This window comes from Felis catus, chromosome A2 (genome assembly GCF_018350175.1).
Source record: "Felis catus isolate Fca126 chromosome A2, F.catus_Fca126_mat1.0, whole genome shotgun sequence".
In the NCBI taxonomy this organism is placed as follows: domain Eukaryota; kingdom Metazoa; phylum Chordata; class Mammalia; order Carnivora; family Felidae; genus Felis; species Felis catus.
The window spans coordinates 37,663,007-37,683,682 of NC_058369.1; the positions used below are offsets into that span (position 1 = coordinate 37,663,007).

At 36.6% G+C, this 20,676-nt stretch overlaps 1 long non-coding RNA gene across 1 annotated transcript in view; it reads left to right on the plus strand.

The window, feature by feature from the left end:
• The first annotated feature begins 255 nt into the window (after positions 1-255).
• LOC123383745 overlaps positions 256-20,676 on the plus strand; it is a 340,512-nt gene continuing 320,091 nt past the window's right edge. Inside the window, exon 1 of the long non-coding RNA XR_006593893.1 lies at positions 256-377. This is a non-coding gene — a long non-coding RNA (uncharacterized LOC123383745). The remainder of the gene's footprint in view (positions 378-20,676) is intronic.

Here is a 20,676-nt window from a genome sequence, read left to right on the forward strand (position 1 = left end):
AAGAATTAAAAGCTGAGGCTCTGGCGTGGTTATACCTGTGTATGTAGTCTGACTCACTACCAGCTTCATGACCCTGACTTAAAAACTCAATTCCCATTACCCCATTGTAGAGTGGAAATAATGACAATATGAATCTCACAGGGTTGTTGCAGGATGAAAGAAGATCAAGCCTGTGCTAATTTTGACTGAGTTCAGGTGATGATGGGGCCCTACCAGATGAAGACAATACAAACAAATGAAGGATTCAAGTAGCAGAAGTCATGGGAGCATGGGGTGGTGAGGAGATAGAGGCTTTGGGGCTGGGTAGAGTTGAAGTCCCTTCACAACGTTCGTGTTGCACGTTATGGGATCTCCACTGAAGCTTTTGCTTAGAAAAGGTAATTCCTATCTCTTTTTGATGAAATGTGATTCAAGCAGGAACGGAGTACAGACTGAGTGGAATGTGTTTGAGAAAAGCTTGAATATCTGAGTATTACTGTGATAGATTCTTCAGTAGCACGCCATTTTATGGTCTGTGCTGTGAATATCTGTGATAAATTTTTATGTTCACTCAGTATTGATACGTTTTCTGGGTTCCAAAAAACTGGTACGCCAGTTTTTAATTCACGTTACAAAGCTCAACGTAACATGGTTTCAGCTTTGGGCGAGTCCATAAAACTCTATGAGCCTCCGTTTTTTCACATTAAATTGGGACATTAATATGAGATAGTATATGTAAAGTGCTTTGTGCAATGTTTAGCGCTCAGTTGATCGCAACAAATGGTTGGCTGTTTTAGTATTTTTCATAAAACCTTTATCACTTGTTTATCATTCTTGCAACAAGTTGTGTGAGTACCTACTATACTCCACAAGCAACGCTAAAGGGTGGGGAGAGAGTGGTCGCCGAAATAGCCCTTTTTTTTAGAGGTAGAGAAAAACATATAAGCCATTAAACAGAATGATTTAAGTACACGTTCATGAGAAGAGCTGCTTAAATAATCCGAGGTAAAAGGATAATTTGGTGCCTTTCTCTGAAGAGATGATACCTGGGCTGAGGTTTGAGAGATGGAAAGGAGTGAGCCAGGCACAAAACTAGGTGCAAAGTTCTGAAGGTGGGGAAGAGCTTCACTGTTCGGTCTCTGAGTAAAGCAAAACCCTGAGAGAAGTTGGGACTGAACGCAGGGAAGTGGGCTGGGTGGGCTGTACAAGGTTTGCTCAAGAGTTGGATTTATTCTGTGTATGTAGAATAGCCGCTCGTGAGTTTTCTGCTGGGTAGAGACGCCATTGAGTATTTTTTCCAGATGGCTTTGGTAGCACTTGGGACAGAATGGATCGGAGGAGGCATGGTGGACAAGTGCTGAAGTGGGAGGGGTTTGCAAGTGAGTGCAGGTACATCGTGATAGTGGCTTGGGTTCAGACACTAACGGTGGGGCTGGTCAAAAACCTTTGGGTCTTTGGAAGTGGAATGCACGGGACTTCTAGATGGATTGGGTGTGTGGATGCGCCTGAGACTCCTTTCTGATCATAGGTTTGTTTGTTTTTTTTTTTTTTTACCACCTATAGAAGAGATGGCTATGTATTATCACTGGAGAGAAATGTCTAAGTTTAAAGTGTGTCGAGTCAACTTTGATGTGTGGGAACTGGGGGGGTTTTGATCATTTGGGCGAACCTGGCTTTTCTCAGTATTTTCCGGCATACTCTGATTACTGACCGGAAGTGATGCATGCAGGGGAAAAAAAAAAAAAAAGAAAAGAAAAGCAGGTCATAGCCTGCAACAGCCTTTGTAGGGTTTTGCCAGAACTCTTGGAGCCAAAAGGAAAAAGGTTCGCCCATACATACACTTAGCGAAACATTCTCCCCTATTTTGAACCAAGTGGGAAAAGTTAGTAACAGCTCAACAACCAAATAACATGACTATATGGCAGTTACCAGGGCTGGAGGAGTGGGGGAAAAGGGGGAGCTCACGTTGAAGGGGTACAGGGTTTCAGTGTGGGAAGATGAAAAAGTGCTAGAGACAGATGGTGTTGGTGGTGATTGCATGACAATTTGTGCCTCAGGCCACTGAGCTGTACGCTTAAAATGATATATTGTCTGATACCTACGTTTTGCCGCAATTTTTAAAATTGCCCCCCAAAGTGAAACTACACATAAAGCCTTGTGTTGCCCTGTCTTGCCAGCCTCATTGCCAATCCTTGTAAACACACCCATCCGGGGACACGGAAACTGTTGGAGGCCAGGAACCACAGAGTGATGGGAAATGATGGTTCCTTTTGCAGAGTAACCTGGGCTGTGAAACAAACAGCCAACACCAGTTGATGTTTACTTAATATTTTGGTATGTTGTTCATCATTGGTTTTCGGCACTAATTTTGATTTGTTTGAGATCGTACATTCAGATATTATTTATCTTGAATATTGGGGTTTAGGGACTCCGCTCACTGTTGTGTCCAAGGCCAGAACCTCATTCACCTCTCTCTTTGTTTATGGTTGGAGAACCATCACCCCACTGCTTAACAGGCTTGCTGTGAACTAACGGTATCTCAGAAACCAACCTTGTCTCAGGCTCGCTCTGGAGAACGGGACACAGTGGTCCCTGTTGCTATTAAACTTCGCTAATGCTATCAGGGGTATATGTTCTTGCTCCTTGATCCGGCTCTTATCTCTCCCCAAATCAAAAGCTAAGGCAGGAGAGGGGTAGGAACCCATTGCCTCCTTCGAAGTTCTCTTCTCTCTCTTTGCTACCATCCACTCCTATGCCTCTAACCTGCCCATAAGGACTTTTATCTCGTCTGTATATGTCGAGAAAGTGACTTCATGAAACCCACAGTCAGTGGTTTGGATTCTCTGCTTTGGGACCTCTAAAGTTGTGATATAAATATTCAAACCAAGCTGTAGGAATGCCAGCAAAACTCCTTTATTTTCTCTCGGAAAGTAGTTAGCTGTCAGGTTATTATCCTCTGCCATAGGTTCACGAAATCCGTCCAGAAGTGTATTGATGGCTGCGTTGTAGGCTTTATGTGACCTCCCCTGAAGCAACTAAATGATTAGGAGGATATAATGGGTTCAGGGAACCTGGAGTGGCAGAGACAGCCACATAATAGCTCAAATATCATAATCCTACTAAGTAAAATTAAATAAGCTTATGGCGAAGTATAAAGTGCCCCAGGCAGGAGTCAACAGTCTGCTTTCTCGTTGTGGCCAGCACAAGAAGGGCCAGGCTTTTCCCTTGGAGGCTGCATTGTGTGGTGTTTAAAGGCATGAGTCTGGGAATCCAATGACCCGGGTCTGAATCTTGGCTCATCCAATGTCCCCTATGAGACACTGGGGTGTTATTTCATCCCTAAATCTATTTAAATTTCCTGGTAATTCCCAGCTTATAAGGCCCCTAGCTCACGAGGATGCTAAGCCTCTCCAAGCCTGTTTCCTCACCTTTAAAACACCTGTTTAGCACCAAGGGCTAAAGATGATCAAGCATGCAAAGCAGTAAGCACAGTGCCTAGCATACAGTAGGTGTTTCAAAAATGACAGCTACTATTATTTTCTCCATTTATGACAGGAAAAAAAAAGATTATCTCCTGTGGCTGATTCATAGTTTGTTGAAAGACTGAAGTGATGTAAAAAAATATGAAATGGCGTTACATATTATGAAAGGTTAGGCCGAAACACAGGATTCTTTTGCAGTGATTTCCAGGTCTCATTCAGTAACTAATAACCGTAATTGTAGAATATTTAAGAAATCAACTCCTTCATTGATCCTCAACCATGTTGAGTTGCTCTGTGACTATTACACAAGCTCACAGGCCCTTTGGGTAATAATTCAGGCATTTATTCATTCAGCAAACATTTAATGAGCATCTACTATGTCTAAGCCATGGTTCCTCCATTGTTCTAGGGATATGGGGCAGTGACCAAACCACAACCAGAATATTGTAGACTTTGGATACAGTAAGTGAAAAGCCTATAGACATCCAAATTGGGATTTCAAATGGACAGCTGATTATGTGATTCTAGAGTTGTAGAATGAAACCTGGCTTAGAAACATAACTTCCAGAATAATCAGAGTATCTGTATTACAAAAAGTCAGCACAAAGAACCTGAAAGCAAAAGTATCATGTCTTATTCTTAAATGTTAGGGGAGAGGGGGAAGAGTTTGGGGAAGGATAAAGAAGTAACTCAGGAGGACTTAAGAAGCTAATCTAATTAAAGAAAAATGGTATTACTTGCTTATCTGTGTAAATTTTAATTTGGCTTTGAATGGAAAAGCAAATTTAGCAAATACTTAATGAGTTCTTTATTTGGACTATGGTCCACTACATAAAAACAGAAAACAACAAGAAAGTGTACCAAATCGTTATATACCCTTTGGTATTTAATATGATTAAGAAGAAAACAGCCATCACCACAAATTCCACCAGGAAGAAAGGTTCAGTGTTGCATTGATATATTTCCTCATGTTTGTATTGCATATTTTAACTTATTGTTGTATCAGAAGATTTTTCATTTGTTCTCTTCTAGGAAAATGATTTTTAATGTTTGGCAAATGTTGAGAGGGATTACAGAATAATCATTTGTCCATTGTTGAAAATCAACTTTTTGATTTATGTGTGTGAATATATATATATAGTTATGATAATAATATAGTTATCACAGTTATAATAATATATTGAACTTCATTTAATTTTCTTAGGAAAAAATCCTAAAAGTAAAATGATCAGATCAAAGGCATAAATAAGTTAATATTTATGATCTAATTACCTTGAGAAAGATAATACCATTTACATTCTCAACATTGAGGAAAAGAAAGCTAGTCTCACAGTACCCACACCAGAGTATTTGGTTTTTACTTCCTAATAGATTAGACAAAATGTATGATCCAACTTCTTTGTACTTTTTGTTACGAATATTGTTGAATAAGAAGTAAAGCTTCTTAATTCTGATTTGCTTAGCTTTTCTATCATAGCAAATATTTGACGTTATCTTTTCATTTCTAATAGTTACATATTATATCTTCCCTAACTAATTTACCTAGAATTGCCAAAACAATGTTAAGTAACAGTGGTCATAGTGGCCAGGGTCTGGAAGCAAAATGTCTGGGGGCCAATCTGTGCTACATAACAATAACACCAGAGCAATTTAGGAAAAAATGCCTGGGGTTATAGAGTAGGTATTTAAAAGAAAACTATAAAATTACATAGGTGTTTGAGTGGTTTGAATACGTGTAACATTTGAGAAGAAAGTGAGATAATTACTCATACTGGTTTTATCCTAGGATCATTTTTTACTGATTGCATTTGAGAATGAACAAGGTTTTCTGTATATTTTGGACTAAAGTAAATTAAAGACTTTTCATCCAAAACGGATTCAAAATACTTTTGTAGATCATATCTTAACACATAGTCCCACCATGTATTCCTATGTTTCCATAATTTACAAACCTGTTTTTTTTTTAACAAATAGAGAAATTTCTGAAGCAATGGATTCGTTTTAACATTGAAATAAACATAGCACATTCTCATTACTAATTTTTTTCTCAGTAGCATACATCTTTGTGATCCTTGACTAAGCCATTTGTTTGACCAGTTTATGTAAATAGCAGATGTTTCTGAAGCATTTTTTAAATATTAAAGGAATACTTTACAAAATAGCTTTTATATGACCTGAAGTAACTCTTCATAATTTGTGGAATCCTAAAGATGTCCTGTAAATTTTATACTCATCTCTTCAAATTTGACTTTTCACTTCATCAACAACATAGGGAGTGTGTGGTAAAAAATGTAAATGCTCGATGCTCTGCTGAGACTCACATAAATATAGATTTGTTGGAATTACTACAGCTATCTGTCAGCCTCATGGCTTTTGGGAGCCAAAATTTCTTAACTCCAAAATTATGAGCATGTGACAAAATATGATTTATATTGCTTTATGAAACTAAGGCTTCCATATAAATAAGTTAATAGACTGAAAAAAAATGGAGTTGAGCTAATGAGAAATATACCTTAATTCATCTTTGAGTGATCATTTGAAAATGTGGGTCTTAGATGAATTCTGTTTTAGAGCTAGACGCATCTGAAAGACAATATATGAATCTTGCGACTTTAGTCTTGGAGAAATTTACAATGGAAATAGAGACAGAAATGTTTTTACTTGTAATAAGCAGCCCATCAACTCCTATTCCGCGACATCCTCATTGTCTCAGTTTTTGGAGAGAGACGTTGCAATAGGACAGATAATAGGCATATTCTAGTTGTACCCTCGTAATTGTTTAAATTCTTTGAAACCAAGTTTCTTTCATCTGTAAAATAAGGTGGGGACTGGGGGAGGGTGGAGAGGGGAGTTGGCAAAAGTACCCAAGTCATTGAGCTCTCATGCGAATAAATTGTATTCAACTCAAGAGCCTGATAAAATGCTAGCAAATATGGTAGTGGTTAATAAAAGGACTTGGTTATTCTTTACTGTTAGCTTTCTCCCAGGCTGTAGACCAACTAGAGGTCCAGGTTGAATATATATATATATATATATATATATATATATATATATATATATATATGGATATATGTGTATGTATGTGTGTGTGTGTGTGTGTGTATACACAATCTATTGATAGCATTTTAGCAAAATGTTTATGATTAAAAAACACTTTCATGGATATTAGTGTTCTCATTATTTCCAATTACACATTTCTAATATAGGGTAGTTTTTCTGTAAGTGGACTAAGGAGAGTATGTGATGATTTTATGTGATAATATTGATAAACATTTTTAATGACACTTTTGAATTTAATATGTATTCAAAATATTACTGGAATGCCAAAGCCTTCATTTTATGGTGGCATTAAGTTTTCTTGTTAAATGCATTTAATCAAAAAAAAAATCTGGTTGGTTAAAAGCAACTAGTAGACATGGCATACAAACCTGGAAAGAATGAGGAATTTGGTACATGAATCTCTGGTGTAGAAAACATTGAGTCAGGGGAATGTTCGAGGGAGTTAGTGATGATTGTCACTGTGAATCTCTAAAGAGAATATATCACTTTATATTACAGTTAAGGATTATTGTCAAAATACGGCTCATCAGTGCTGTAAGCTGGTCTATTCTTTTACTTTTGTTCCCTTCATTCTTAAAGCCAAATTCTTTTCTTGTTCACACTCATAATTTATATAATAGATATTTACATTCTCCCTATGGGCAAAAGATGGATCTACCATTACATTTTAGTGGAGCCCACATGGGTAAAGGTTTTTTGGGGACTGTCTTTCTATCCATTATATACCTCAAGATAGGAAAGCCAAAATGAAGATCTCTCGTTTTCTAGATGAGGCAATAATTTAGGTAAATTTTGAATTCTTTGATGCTTGAGAAAGTCTACATAATTCCAGAACGCAAGTTTCAGTGTAGGCTCCTGCCCTGCTTTCACATAAGGCAGTCTCAAGTATTTTGGGTTAAAGGATTCTCATTAATGTTTTTGAATAAAAAATAATTCTTGGTCATTTGGATAAAATAATTCAGTTGTAAGTTTACTGGTTCCCCTGAATAATGTGAAAATGAAACAGAATCACAAATCAGTTTATTTCCTAAGAATAAAATTTTTTGCTAATTCTCAATTCTAACTTTTCCATAATTTTGTTCCAATTTTTTTCTGGATTTTTTTTCCTATTTATTTTCACTGTTTTTGCAATTCAAAAACATTATTGAAAATGTGGTTAAGATTTAGTCTGAGGATCTATTTCTTGCTAAAAGAAATGTACCTTTTTAGCTTAGGTTTCCTTTTTGAAAAAGCTCAAAGCAAATTCATTGGCAAATATCTTCCTTTTGCCTAAGGCAAAAACTAGTGAAATTATGCCATATGAAAGAGATTATTAAATATTTTATTTTGCTTTTTTGAAGAAAGTCATGAGCAAACATTTACAAGGTTCTTCTTTATACTGAAGTTTATTTTTATAAACCTTGGCTGAAGCCCTTCTTGTTCTCCTCTCGCTAATCGTATTTCTTGAGTATGTCTTTTGTGCTTACCAAAATTCAACAGATAATTAACTGGCCTCATTTTTCCAGGGTTACATAAAAGTGTGACCCTATACACTCTGCTAAAATCTTGGTCTATTATGTTCTTGTCTTTGAATATGATCTGTCACCTGAGATTTATTCTATAGAGGTAATATGTATATTTATATAGAGTGCCTTCTAGGGGAATGAGTGGTTGTTTGCAGCATCTTGGTTCCTTAGAATTTCAGTTGGTATTCATTCTAAAGTACTAGAACTTGAATGGGGGAATAATAAAACACGTATTTCTTACTAAACCACCATCTGAAAATAGACATTCCTGTTACTGAATTGGATTAGTTCAGGTGGTATTTTTTCCCATGTCTGCTATGTTGCAGTCCTGGAAGTAATGTTTGAATGTCTCCCATTTGACGCATATTGTCATGGGCACTTTATATGCATTGTCTTCATTAAAATCTCACAGCAACTCATTGTTTTATGAAGTCGATCGTACGTGGTTTCGGTTGGCATATTTTTCTGAAGGCTCTACATACCAAAACTGGTGGAGTATCAGATAAAATCTATTAAAGGTATTTATTTCAAAATCATAAGCCATGTGTCTGATGGACATTTCTGCCTTACCAACCTGAAAGAAGTCAAAGCTTCTGATGTATAGTCACAGATGCCCAGTTTGTAAGTCAGTTGCGTTGTGTTTTTGAGGTTAATTTAGGGAGGTGCAGAAAAAAAAAGATGGTTTGGATAACCTTATTCTGCAAAATAATATGTAAAATTCAAATGATAGGCTTAAGAGGCCATATGCCTATCCCACACCTTGGTCTAGGTAGACCCATCCAAGTTTGGCGACATAGAGACAAAATCAAGTTTGGGTATCCTGCCTCAGGGACTCAAGAGCAGAAAAAGCCAGAGACAAAAAAACCAGTCATTTTTTTTTTCCTGGAGAATTGCTACCGAGACCAAACAAATCCCCAAAGCCAGGAGTGGGGGCCAAAAAGGAAAATGGAAACAAGCACATACATGGATTGAAATGTGAACAGACAGATACGCATCTGGGTTGATTTCTAGCCCTTGAATGTCACTGACTCCATATTGTGCTTATACAAGAGATGGGCACATACTTTGTCTTAATGGTTCAAAGCTGACTCTACGTAATGCATCTATCTGCAAGTGGTTTTAGGTCTTTTGGTTCTCCTGTACTATAGATCACTAATTGGCAGACTATTACTCACAAGCCAAAACTGGCTCACCACCTTTTGTGTAAATAAAATTTGATTGGAACACAGCCCCACCCATTCATTTCCTTATTTTCTATGGCTGCTTTCCCACCACAATGGCAGAGTTGAGCACTTGTGACAAAGTCTAAAATATTCATGATAGAGTTCTTTACATAAAATGTTTGCTGACTCCTGCTGTAAAGAAATCTTGTAATAGGATTACCAAATGTCCTCATTTGGATCCTCTGATCATAGATAAAGATATATAGATAAATGTACACATATGTGTATCTGTGTGTATATAATGCATATATATACACGTATGTGTGTGTGTTTTCGCAGAAATTTCCTTAAATTTGCTAAAAGATTTTTCTTGACCCAGAACAGATATTATGCTTTCTATCCAATTTCACTCATAGCATCTATAAAAAATTTCCAGATTTTGACAAATAGCTTATAGTTTTCAAAATACAAGGTCCATGTTTGGAAGCAGTCTCAAATGTTTTTTTCATCAACTTTCAAAATAGTGACTTTATTGAAACATTCATGAGTTGTGAATGAATTTTTTTGGTTATATCTTAAATATCTGTGTGATTAAGACTTTTTACTGCTATTACCTTTAAGCTGATTGGGCGTGCATTCATCATGGATATTACATAGCTTCTTATTTTCCCAGTATCCTTACCATCGTTATCACAATGCTTTGCTTATATTTTGGAAGGATTTGTTGATATTTAAAGTTATGCAATTGAGAAATAACTCATTATCTATGACTTTGAGACCTAGGAATGTTGTGCATCAAATGTAACCCATATAAGACATTAATGAACCTTATATTGACCTGGACCCTTGTAGATATGCTTCCATATGGCAGTTTTGATCTTGTCAAGATTCAGAGATACCCGGTAGACAGAGAGGACCAGATGGGAAGGAGCTAGGCTGACTTGATATAATTAATCTTCTTGGGATTCAAGCATAAGAATAAAAACCATAGTAAGGATTGTATATAGTTTGAATTAATTTAGATATTCTCTTATTAAATAAGTATGATTCTCTTCTGCTTCTAAGAATGATGGAGTGGTGGTATTAGATTTGTACTTAGGTCATGAACAACCAGATCTGATCAAAAGATAAGAAATGAAATCAGATAAAATGCAACGTAAGACTGTGATCCCTAAGAGAAGGGGGAAAAAAAGGCAGCAAGCCCTGTGATTTCCCTGGATTTCTGTATGAGATACTTTACAGACAGCAGTGTAGGGAAGGGAACCTAAGCAAAGCACAACAGTCTCCCTGAGTTGAGGACACAGAGTTCAGAGTTTGGTGAACCTGAAACATCTGGAGTTTGATGAACAGAGTACAGGAGAGAAGGGAAGTACACTGAGAAAAAGCTTCAGAAATCTATAAAGGGTCACCTTGAGTCTTTGGCAAAATACTAAACTGTTCGGGTGTAAGGTGAGAATCCCTGAGGCCAGCAAAGAAAAAACACCAGTGAAAGAATAACTGCCAGGTAGTTTTAAGTAGAACAACTCCCAGAGCTCAAAAGGGTGGGATATAATGAAATTCCAACAGGGTAAGGTGACACAATCTTATTGAAACTGTGACATTTAGCAGATAGCAAAAAAGGTCACACCGTAGTAGTAGGTAAGCTAAACCCTAAATATTCTTCTTTAATTCTTCTGCTCCAGCAGAGTTTTAAAACAAGACTCCAAGGATAAAGCTTAATGCTGGCCTGAAAGAAAAAAAAAAAAATCCTTGATACTTTTTAAAGAAGTAAAAATCCAAACACTCAAGAAAATTATCAGAATTTAACTAAAAATGGCTTCACATGGTTAGTGTAGTAAAGAGAGGAGGAAAAATGTAATCCACGACCAGAAGAAAAATCATTCAATAAAAATAGGCCCACAAAGATAGAGATGATAGGATTTGGAGATAGCTACTATGAATATGTTCAAAGGCTTAAAGGAAAACGTGAACATAAAAGTATACGAGTGGGATTTATGTAAGGATAGCCAAATGTACCTTCTAGAAGTGAAAATACAGTAGCTAATATAAAACATTCACTGGTTGTTTTCAATAGCAGATTAGACACTGTAGGGAAAAAAGTCAATGAGCTTGAAGACATTGCAGTAGAATAGAAACTATCCAAACTTAGGCACAAAGGACGAAAAAAACTATGAAAATAATGAATGGAACTCAGTGATTTGTAGGATAGTGTCAAGCAGTCCAATGCACATGCCGTTGTTCAGAAGGAAATAGGGAAATGAGACAGAAAAAATTTGTCCAGATTTTGTGAGTATAAACTCAAAGAACCAAGAAGCTCAATGAACCAAAAGCAGGATTAACACAAAATTATGCCAAGGCACATTATAATAAAATTTTAGAAACCAGTGATGAAGGAAAAAAAATCATAAAAACAGAAAGTTGTATTAAACAATGGAGACAAAGATACTAGTTATTACGAGGTTCTCAGTAGCGATTAAAACCAGAAGGCAATGGAACAACATCATTAAAGTTCTGAAACAACAGAAATATATGTAGAATTCTGTATCCAGTGAAGATATGCTTTAAAAATAAAAGTGCTGTAATTTTTTAGAAGGAATCTGAGACAACTTATTGTCAACAGACCTGTACTTCAAGAAATGTTTAAGGAGCCCAGAAATGGTATCCATATGAAGCAAATGTAAAACATTTTGCTTTAGTGGCTTTGAAAATTTAAGAGGCAATTGTTTAAAGATGGCAATAAGAAAATTTAAACTGATATAGAAATAAAATTTATAGTAACAGGAGCACAAAGGATGGGAGAAGAGAAATGGAAGATTTTATAGTCTACATGATATGATATAGTCTTATTTGAAGGTAGATGGTGACAAGTAAGCATGCCTGCTATAATCCTACAGCAACAACTAAGAAATAAAGTGAGTAAGTATAGCTAAACAAGCCAAGAGGCTGATATGGTAGATTAATTGGAATCTAAAAACATCTCAATCTAAAAGAAGATAGGAGAAGAAGAAAAAGAGGACAAAGAATAGATGAGACAAACAAAAAAACATTAAGACAACAGACCCAGTGGAGTACTGTAACATTAAATATAAATGGTCAGATAATTGAGAATCTTCCTGTGAAACTATTTGTGATGAGCTAATATAATTATTGGTACCAACAACTATTGTGTGACATTTTGTCAAAAATATATTCGATTGTGATACATTATTGGTGTTATAAAAATTTGGGAATGACGTTTTAATTTTTTTTGGAGATTAATTTCATGAAATACAATGAAACTTAAATATCACTTGTAAGAAACGTTATTGCACACAAAACAAAAATCACTTAAAAGAAAAAAGTTCTCAATGGACTAAGATTTTTTTCCTATTGGGAAAGAATGCTGACCACGGTAGGTGTAGGCATGTATTCTGATTACAAAATGGGCCCCAAGACATTGTCTGTGTCATTTAAGCTTCCTCACATTTGGTTTCCTCTTCTGTAAAATGAGGGGGTGTGGTCTGTATTACTAAGATGTCTTGGGGCCAAAGATCTTTCAAGGCACAATTAACACATCAGTGATGATCTACTATTTTTAAAATGTACCCCTGCTTTTATTACCCCTTTTGGCTTCAGAAATTAGAAAAGAAAAGCCTCACAGAGTGAGATATATTTAACCCTGGTGTCTTTACGTCCTTCAGAGATGTGGCTTTGCATACGAACCCTCAGACTTCTGAACTCAAAACTCTTTTCTCCCTAAACTACTCTACATTTCATTTTCAACGTCTTTGAATCTTACCATTTTCCGTGTGTTCTTGGCATCCATGTTTGACCTCCTCACTAGATCCTGCTTGTGAATCTTTTCTACAACCTATATTCCACCAAGCTAAATGACATATTCTGGTAGACCAGGTATTGTGTTTGTTCTGCAGCTACAAAGAAGAGGAGGATGCAGTCCTTGGTCCTGATCCTTTGGCTGCCACTTATCCCTAGTTCTTAATCACTCTCCTAAGCTTCTTGTCAGCTAGGATATCTAAAAACAAAACCACGAAAACAAAAAACAAACAACAACCACAAAAGACCCAAGACATTGACAGTCAACACTAGGAACCTAGAGAACGTAGTCCTTTTTCTAAGATATGTTTAGAACCTAACTCCCAAAGGTCTAAGTAGAAGATACTTGAGAAAGAGGAACACATGGCTAGCTTGGTCAGAGGAGCACGTGATTGTTGATTTGAGGGTCATGAGTTGGAGCCCCACATTGGATGTAGAGCTTACTTAAAAAAAGGGGGGGTACTTAAGAAGGATAAAAAAAAAAGGTATCCAGAAGCAAACAAGTTAGAGAGATAGGTAATCAACACAGTTTTCTTGACTATAGGACTTTTTAGAATCTTCCATATGGTAATGAGGATCGGAAAGGGGCAATAAAATTGAAGCTCCATAATTTTAAAATTTGTGACTAACATTCAAGTTGGATGAGGCTGTGACTTAAAATAAGGTAACAAAATTACCTTGTGGAATTATAATTTAACTGTGTCCCTACTGTCATAAAACAGAAAAAGCTACCATGAAACTGATGTTAAAAATTACTATAAAGGCTTGTTTTGAGATGGACACGGTCGAGGAATGACTTCACCAATAATAATGTTTCTTTTCTGAACTCCTAATAAATGTGCACCTTTCATTTTTCTTTGTAAAATCTCTTGGTACTGTAACCACTCACTATGCTATATACTTGCTGAGGGCCTAGATGCTCTCTCATTCACTCTTGTATCTAAGAAGGCAGGAGCATTTGAGATTGATTATTACTGATGAGCATTTGTCTCTTGCATTTCCCCAATTGGATTTCCTTTCCTTTGAAGGCCACCATTGATCTACCTAAAGAGGCACAATTATAGTCTGAAAGGTGGTACATTGTAGTACATTAAAGCCAACAGAGACCAGAATATTGCAGAATTGTTGAGGCTAAAATGGAGGCAGATTGAGATTCAGTGTTTATTTTCAGAGAAGATTTTTACATTTTATCAGATTCAGTCTGTTTGGGTGGCTTAGATTTGAGTCTTTCTAGAGGTAAGGATTTTAAATACATGAACTAGTTCTTGATTTGTGGACAGAAAATTCCTTTTATAGAAGACTCTTCTTGAATATTTCATTCAGAGCTTTCCTCTGCCCACAGTAACATTAGATGAGAAACATTCAGCCTGTCCATTCATGATAACAGAATCAGCAACATTTTTTGTTGTTTATTTCTAGACATTGGAAGCTTTGGTTCTTGGGCTAAGTAGATACGACAGTATATGTATAATGATGAGAATGATTTTGCTTGTGTTTTGGAATGATGGAAAATGTATAAACACATGAAATATCTAACAAAAAGTGCTTATGATATTTGGAAGCAAGAAGGACATTTCCTCCTGGTTTTGAATAATTTTAATGATCTCACAACTCATTCTATTCATTTTTCCTCTCAATTTCCTTTTACGTTAATGAGGGGAAGCTTTTAAAGAACTAATTCAACACTGATGAAATTAAAAGAAGCAGTTAAACTTCATGCGTTGAATATGTAAAAACATATTAACAATTATGGACTTATTTTAACTTAGCAAAGTGATTAGACAGACATCTTTAAGTGTGATGGAGTGTAGGACTCAAGCCCATATTATATCATATATCCCCTCTAGTTTAAACATACCAGGCTGACAACCTTCCTGTAACAATGTGTTTACTAATTTTTAATACATGGCATATTTAACAAAATATTTGATCATTAAAATAGTTTGTGGAACACACATAAGAGTGAACTGTCTAGATTGTTTACTTTTTCCCTAAACCTGGAGGAACGTTTTGGTGTATGCAAAGTGACAAAGGCAAAAGAACAAATAAAATGTAGGAAGAATTGTCTATTTACCAAGTGGTGGCTTTGTGCATCCAGTAACAAATGATGCAGAAATGTTTGATGTGAAATGAGATATAATAAAGTCTCTTCTCAGGTTCTGATGAAGTCTTAAGAAGCACAGATCAACAGCACATTCATGGTGTTTCAACACAGTGTCTCTTTTGCCTGTGTTGATATCAGAGAGATGACCTGCTGTGACGTGGCAGAGATCAAACAGAATATAGTTGGTGGCTTTCAAGCATAGGTGACATCCTGAATAAAGTAAGGATGCTGAGTAAAGGTGTTCTTAATATATCACCAATATGCTTGTGTCTTGCATCTCTTAGAGATTGTACAGTAGATACATTTTATGTTTAAAATATATTACATATAGGGGCGCCTGGGTGGCTCAGTTGGTTAAGCATCCAACTTCAGCTCAGGTCACGATCTCACGGTCCGGGAGTTCGAGCCCCACATCAGGCTCTAGGCTGATGGCTCAGAGCCCGGAGCCTGCTTCCGATTCTGTGTCTCCCTCTCTCTCTGCCCCTCCCCCGTTCATGCTCTGTCTCTTTCTGTCTCAAAAATAATAAATGTTAAAAATTTTTTAAATATATTACATATATATATATATGTATGTATGTATACACACACACACACACACACACACACACACACACACACACACTTAGTTCAACTAACCACAAAATATTTCAAGTCATAATTGAGGTTTGTCTCTCTTCTGTTCAGCTTTGTTATTTTCCATTACTTTGTCTTCTATATCAGTTATTTGTTCCTCTGCTTCTTGAAGCCTTGTGTTCATTGCATCAGGCTGGTTTCCAATCTCCTTTATTGTACTCTTCTGCATTATTTTTTAATTATTTTATCTCTGTGGTAAGGGTCTCACTGATGTCTTGAATTCTTTTCTCAATTCCAGTGAGTATCCTTATGATTATTGCTTTATATTCTCCATCAGGCATGTTACTTATATCTTTTTCACTTAGTTATCTCGCTTTGATCTTATCTTGTTCTTTCATGTGGGATGAATTACTCTGTCTTGTTGTTTTATCTAAGTCTCTGTCTTCCTCTCTATGTTAGAAAAGTCACTTCAGTCTCCTGCTCCTGAAAGTAAAGGCTTTATGAAGAAGAGGTCAGGTGTGCCCAAGGATCAGCACTTCAGGGAGTATCTCCAGTGTGTGCTGTGTGTGCTCCACTACTGTGTTTTGGGTGCTCTGTCCTCCAGGTCAGTCATCTACAGAGGCTCTCTTTGCCTGCTGTGGGCAGTGTTTGGTCTCTGACCTGAATGTGACAAGTTTTAACTAGGGGTGCTCTGGTCTGCTTGTGAAATGAGACTTGGCACCAACTCCACCAGAACTGAGGCCCTGTAGAACTCTCTGGTCAGAACACATGGTGTGGGCAGGAGGTTGTGCTGGTCTTCTGGAGGAGGGGCCTGCTCCGCTGGGACTGAGGCAAGGCTGACTTGGAAGGGCAGTCCACCAGAGCACAGCGGGGTTGGACTTAGTATAAGCAAATTGAGGCCTGAGAAGCTGACTTTGGGAATGACAGCCTATTCAACTTGGCAGGTTATTTTTTTAAAAAAAAAAACATTGAGTCTGCATTTCTTAAGAAAATATCCTAAAAATAAGACTTTAAAACTTCTTTTTACTAATTTAAGATAACTGAGAAAGAAGGAATCAAAATATCAAACAAATGGAGGATATGTCAAATACCTGTTGTGTTCTGAAGCTTCTACCCTGAAAAACATTTGAAGTACTATAATTCTAGATATCCACAAGTATGGATTAATTAGCCTTCTTTAGTAATATGCTCTGGTGTTCAGTCTCTATTGTTTCCCTATGTCAAGCTGAACTCTATTGCTTCAGTAGAAATTTAGGCCACACTTCATTTAGTCTGGACAAATATTCCTGTGTCAGTTGTTCTATGTGAATAAGCCTTCTTAAAACACTCTATGTGTGATCACACCAGTGGGTTTGTCCAAAGTCTCCCTGAAAAGGACCAGAAAAAGTCCAATCAGCACCCAACTGAAATGCCTTAATGTAAGCCTGTCCTGCAGAAGCCAAATTAATAGCGAAGCAGAAAATGTACGCAGAGTAATCAAAATACAACATCAAATATTAAAATTACATAAAAAGAAACTGAAAGCTGAATACCCCCAAGAGGGCACCACTACTAATTTGTCCTCAAGACATTCCTGAGACAAAAGAGAAGACCCAAATACATCGTACAAAACATTTTGTGGAGATTCTGCTTGCCATGCATATTCTGTATATTTTCAGAAATTGTGTGTATAAATAGCATGTCAAAAGAGGGCACTATTTAGGGAAAATAATAGGCATTAATTAAAATATGGACAATAGGGAATGAAGGTTCTTCAGTTTCTAAAATTAGAGGAAGATGATTCAATAATAAATAGCTCTGCCATTATTAGTTTGCGGTAGCTTCTGTTAATTGTACCTTTTGTTACCTTTGCAGCCTGTCTAAACATCGTGTGCTTGAAAGCTCGATATTGTTTTCTAGCTAGTCCTTTATAGAAACTGTTCTGAAGCTTATCAGGCAAAGAAAAAAAAATGGGAGAAGAGAGAATCCAGTCTTTTGTATCAAAGAGCTTAATATGTAGAGTACCAGAGTAATTTTTGATATCTGTCCTACATTTGTCTTAGATAATTTTGTTCCATTGAGAGCTCTCTGAAAATCTCTAGTTTGTAATCATTAGACAATTCATAAAGTCTTATGTCACAGGCCCAAATTTTGTAAAGTGTAAGACTTATTTGCTTTGATCAATAACACATATAAACCCATTATGATGGGTTCAGTTCAGCTTATCTCATGATGTAAGGTATTGAGAAGTAAACCGTGGCCCATTTTGTGTTAAATTCATAGAGCTTGTAAATACACTGAGATGACAGTCTTTATCAAACTGATTAGTTTACTTTGGAGTTAGGGGTAAATTACTGAAAGTGAAACTAACACTTCCCGTGGAATATAAAGATAGATATTTATATTTTTTGTGAGTAACCTACCTATTGTGTTATCATACCAGAGTGGCTATACTTGCAGTCAGCAAAGCTGTCATTACTGTGTGACCTTGGGTGAATTAATGCACTTCTCTGAGCCTGCATTTTTTTTTTAATCTATAAAGTGGTGATAACTAATGCCTGGTCTTCCCATGAGCTTTTGAGAGAATCAAAATCAGAGTGCGATACTACTGAAAACAGTTTGCTCAACAATGTTACATATTTAATGTGACCTTGATTAAACCATGTAAACTTTCTGGATTGCAATTTTCTCGTTTATGAAACAAGGAGGTTTCCGTGGATGAACCCCGGCAACTTCTAGTGTTAAACAATGAAGTCTCTTGAATTGACCTCAAGCATGATATTGATTAAGAGTATTTCATGTGATTCTTAAAAACTCCTGGTCCCAGTGACGGAAACTAGACAATGGCAGCTGACTTTACAGTGGAGGAGAAGAAGAGAGAAAGGAAAGATCTATGAATACAGAGACAAGATGAAGAGGTTGGGGTGGGGGGTGGGTAGAGGAACTACAACAATTACGGTCAACTGTAACTGGGGAGGATCGCAAGTGGGCACATGGAGGAAATTACACCTCTGTTGACTTCTGCCTATACAGCCCCCTTCCATTCTGTAGAACAAAGGTGAGCAAAGCGTGCCTGATAATATTTAAGATATTATGAATTCATTTTGTAGACAAAATGTAGGCTGGGAATGAGGACTCATCTGTCATCTCCTCTTCTGTCAAATGCATGTTGCCCTTGGCAATGGGTCTGCTGTTACTAATTTCGTTTTTGTTTAGAAGCTTGTTTTTCCTCTTTGGTTCTCTGAGTTGCTGTGAATTAAAAGAAAAAAAAAACTCACAAAAGAAAAATGTCTTTGATTGATTTCTAATGGTGACTCTGACACTATTGTACTTAATGTCGGTGCCAGCCTGATTGTTTGATGTTTATTACATAGGTGAGTGGGAGGAGTTCCCCCTCCTTTTTGGTTGCTGCTTTTGTCAGATTGGCTCTGGTTTTTAGTTAGATGGGGGGGGGGGGGGGGGAAACAGTAGTTATTAGCCTGTGACAATTGGGAAGACCTAGTTTTGTTTTCAGCCTTTCAATATGCTAATATTTTCTAAAAACTGTCAGGAGAGGTCAATGTCCTCATCAAATTTCGACTGTTGGAGCTTTGAAAAGAATGTAGATTCTCCTCCTAATATAGGGAACACCATCTTCTGATGCTATATATATAACTATATGCTTCTGTAGTTAGCATAGAACACCCCAATCCTGTCTGGAATCCTTCTGGCTAATTACCAAATATTTTGAATCATGGTCATTTTGTCAAAGATTGGATACTGAGCTACCCTGTATTATAGAGTCTTACACCTGCCCTTTAAAACAATCTTCCTGAATATATTTCACATTTTTTTTTGCTGTCGAGTTTGAATTCTGTGTACAGCAAAATGTCTATCTTGTTCTCCTATCTATCATTATTTTGCTGTAAAGACAGCAGAAGCTCTATTTTAAATTATTCATAAGCTTTAGATAGAAACCTAAGCAAATTAAAATGTAGGCCAATATAGAGGAAAATGATAATGGGCATATAAGTATTTGTAGCTACTGTAGCTTCCATTGGGACAATCATAAAATTAATTTCATACCTTGCACAGTAATTTCAATGGGAACAATTTCTTAGTTCGTGGTCAAACTTGTTTCCAACACTGATGGAGATGAGCACTAGAGAAAGTATTGGATTTTCTTTCTAATTAGCTTTTTCTTATGAAATAGCTTCTTAATAATTTCCCTTCGTGTCCAGTACATAAAGGTATCTCTTCCTTTTAAACTGTATGTGAATTTAATTTATATGCCAATGATGTTTAATGCATTGTCTTGTCTGCATCTCATTACTGTCATTAATAAGCACTGGAGTACATCTAGTTACAAGGTTAATTGGGACAAATCTGGACTCCTTCTTTCTACTGTAAATATGCTATATCTTAGCAGCGTATTACTCACGGATGGGTGGTAAAAGTTATGGCATTTTACATTACATTTCTCCTTCTGTTGTCATCCAAATCAATCTAAATACAATATAAAGTGATTTTTCTGCTTGTATTGTGCAGACCTTGGTCAGTTTTTTTTTGTCTTCTTTTCTTTAACCAGACACATAATTTTATGGCTGATTTAAATAGAATTTCTACTCATCTGTGTGGTATATACTCTTGCCTCTAACACGTACATATGCACACACATACCCCTTAGCCTCATTTTAAATTGTTTAAAGGGATCTATACCACCAGAAAGAACCCTTTCAAATGAGTGAAATTCATGAGAATCTTCCATGAGAAAGTTATAGACCAAGGATTAAATCTTTTTAGTTGCAACGTTTGATACTGCCCATGTAAATAAGCTAAAAGAGCTTTTGAATTTTTTCACTGGCCCAGGAAATTCGTGTTAGATAAGCCATTGCTCAAGGGCTCTGCTTTTGAAAATGAGCCTCTATAGCCAGAGCAGGAATAGCAAAAACAGCTGGCAGAGATCCTACCATTTCCCCCTCTGACTCTTGTGACAGACATCACTAATAGTCTGAGACCACTTTTCTATTGAGCTCAGT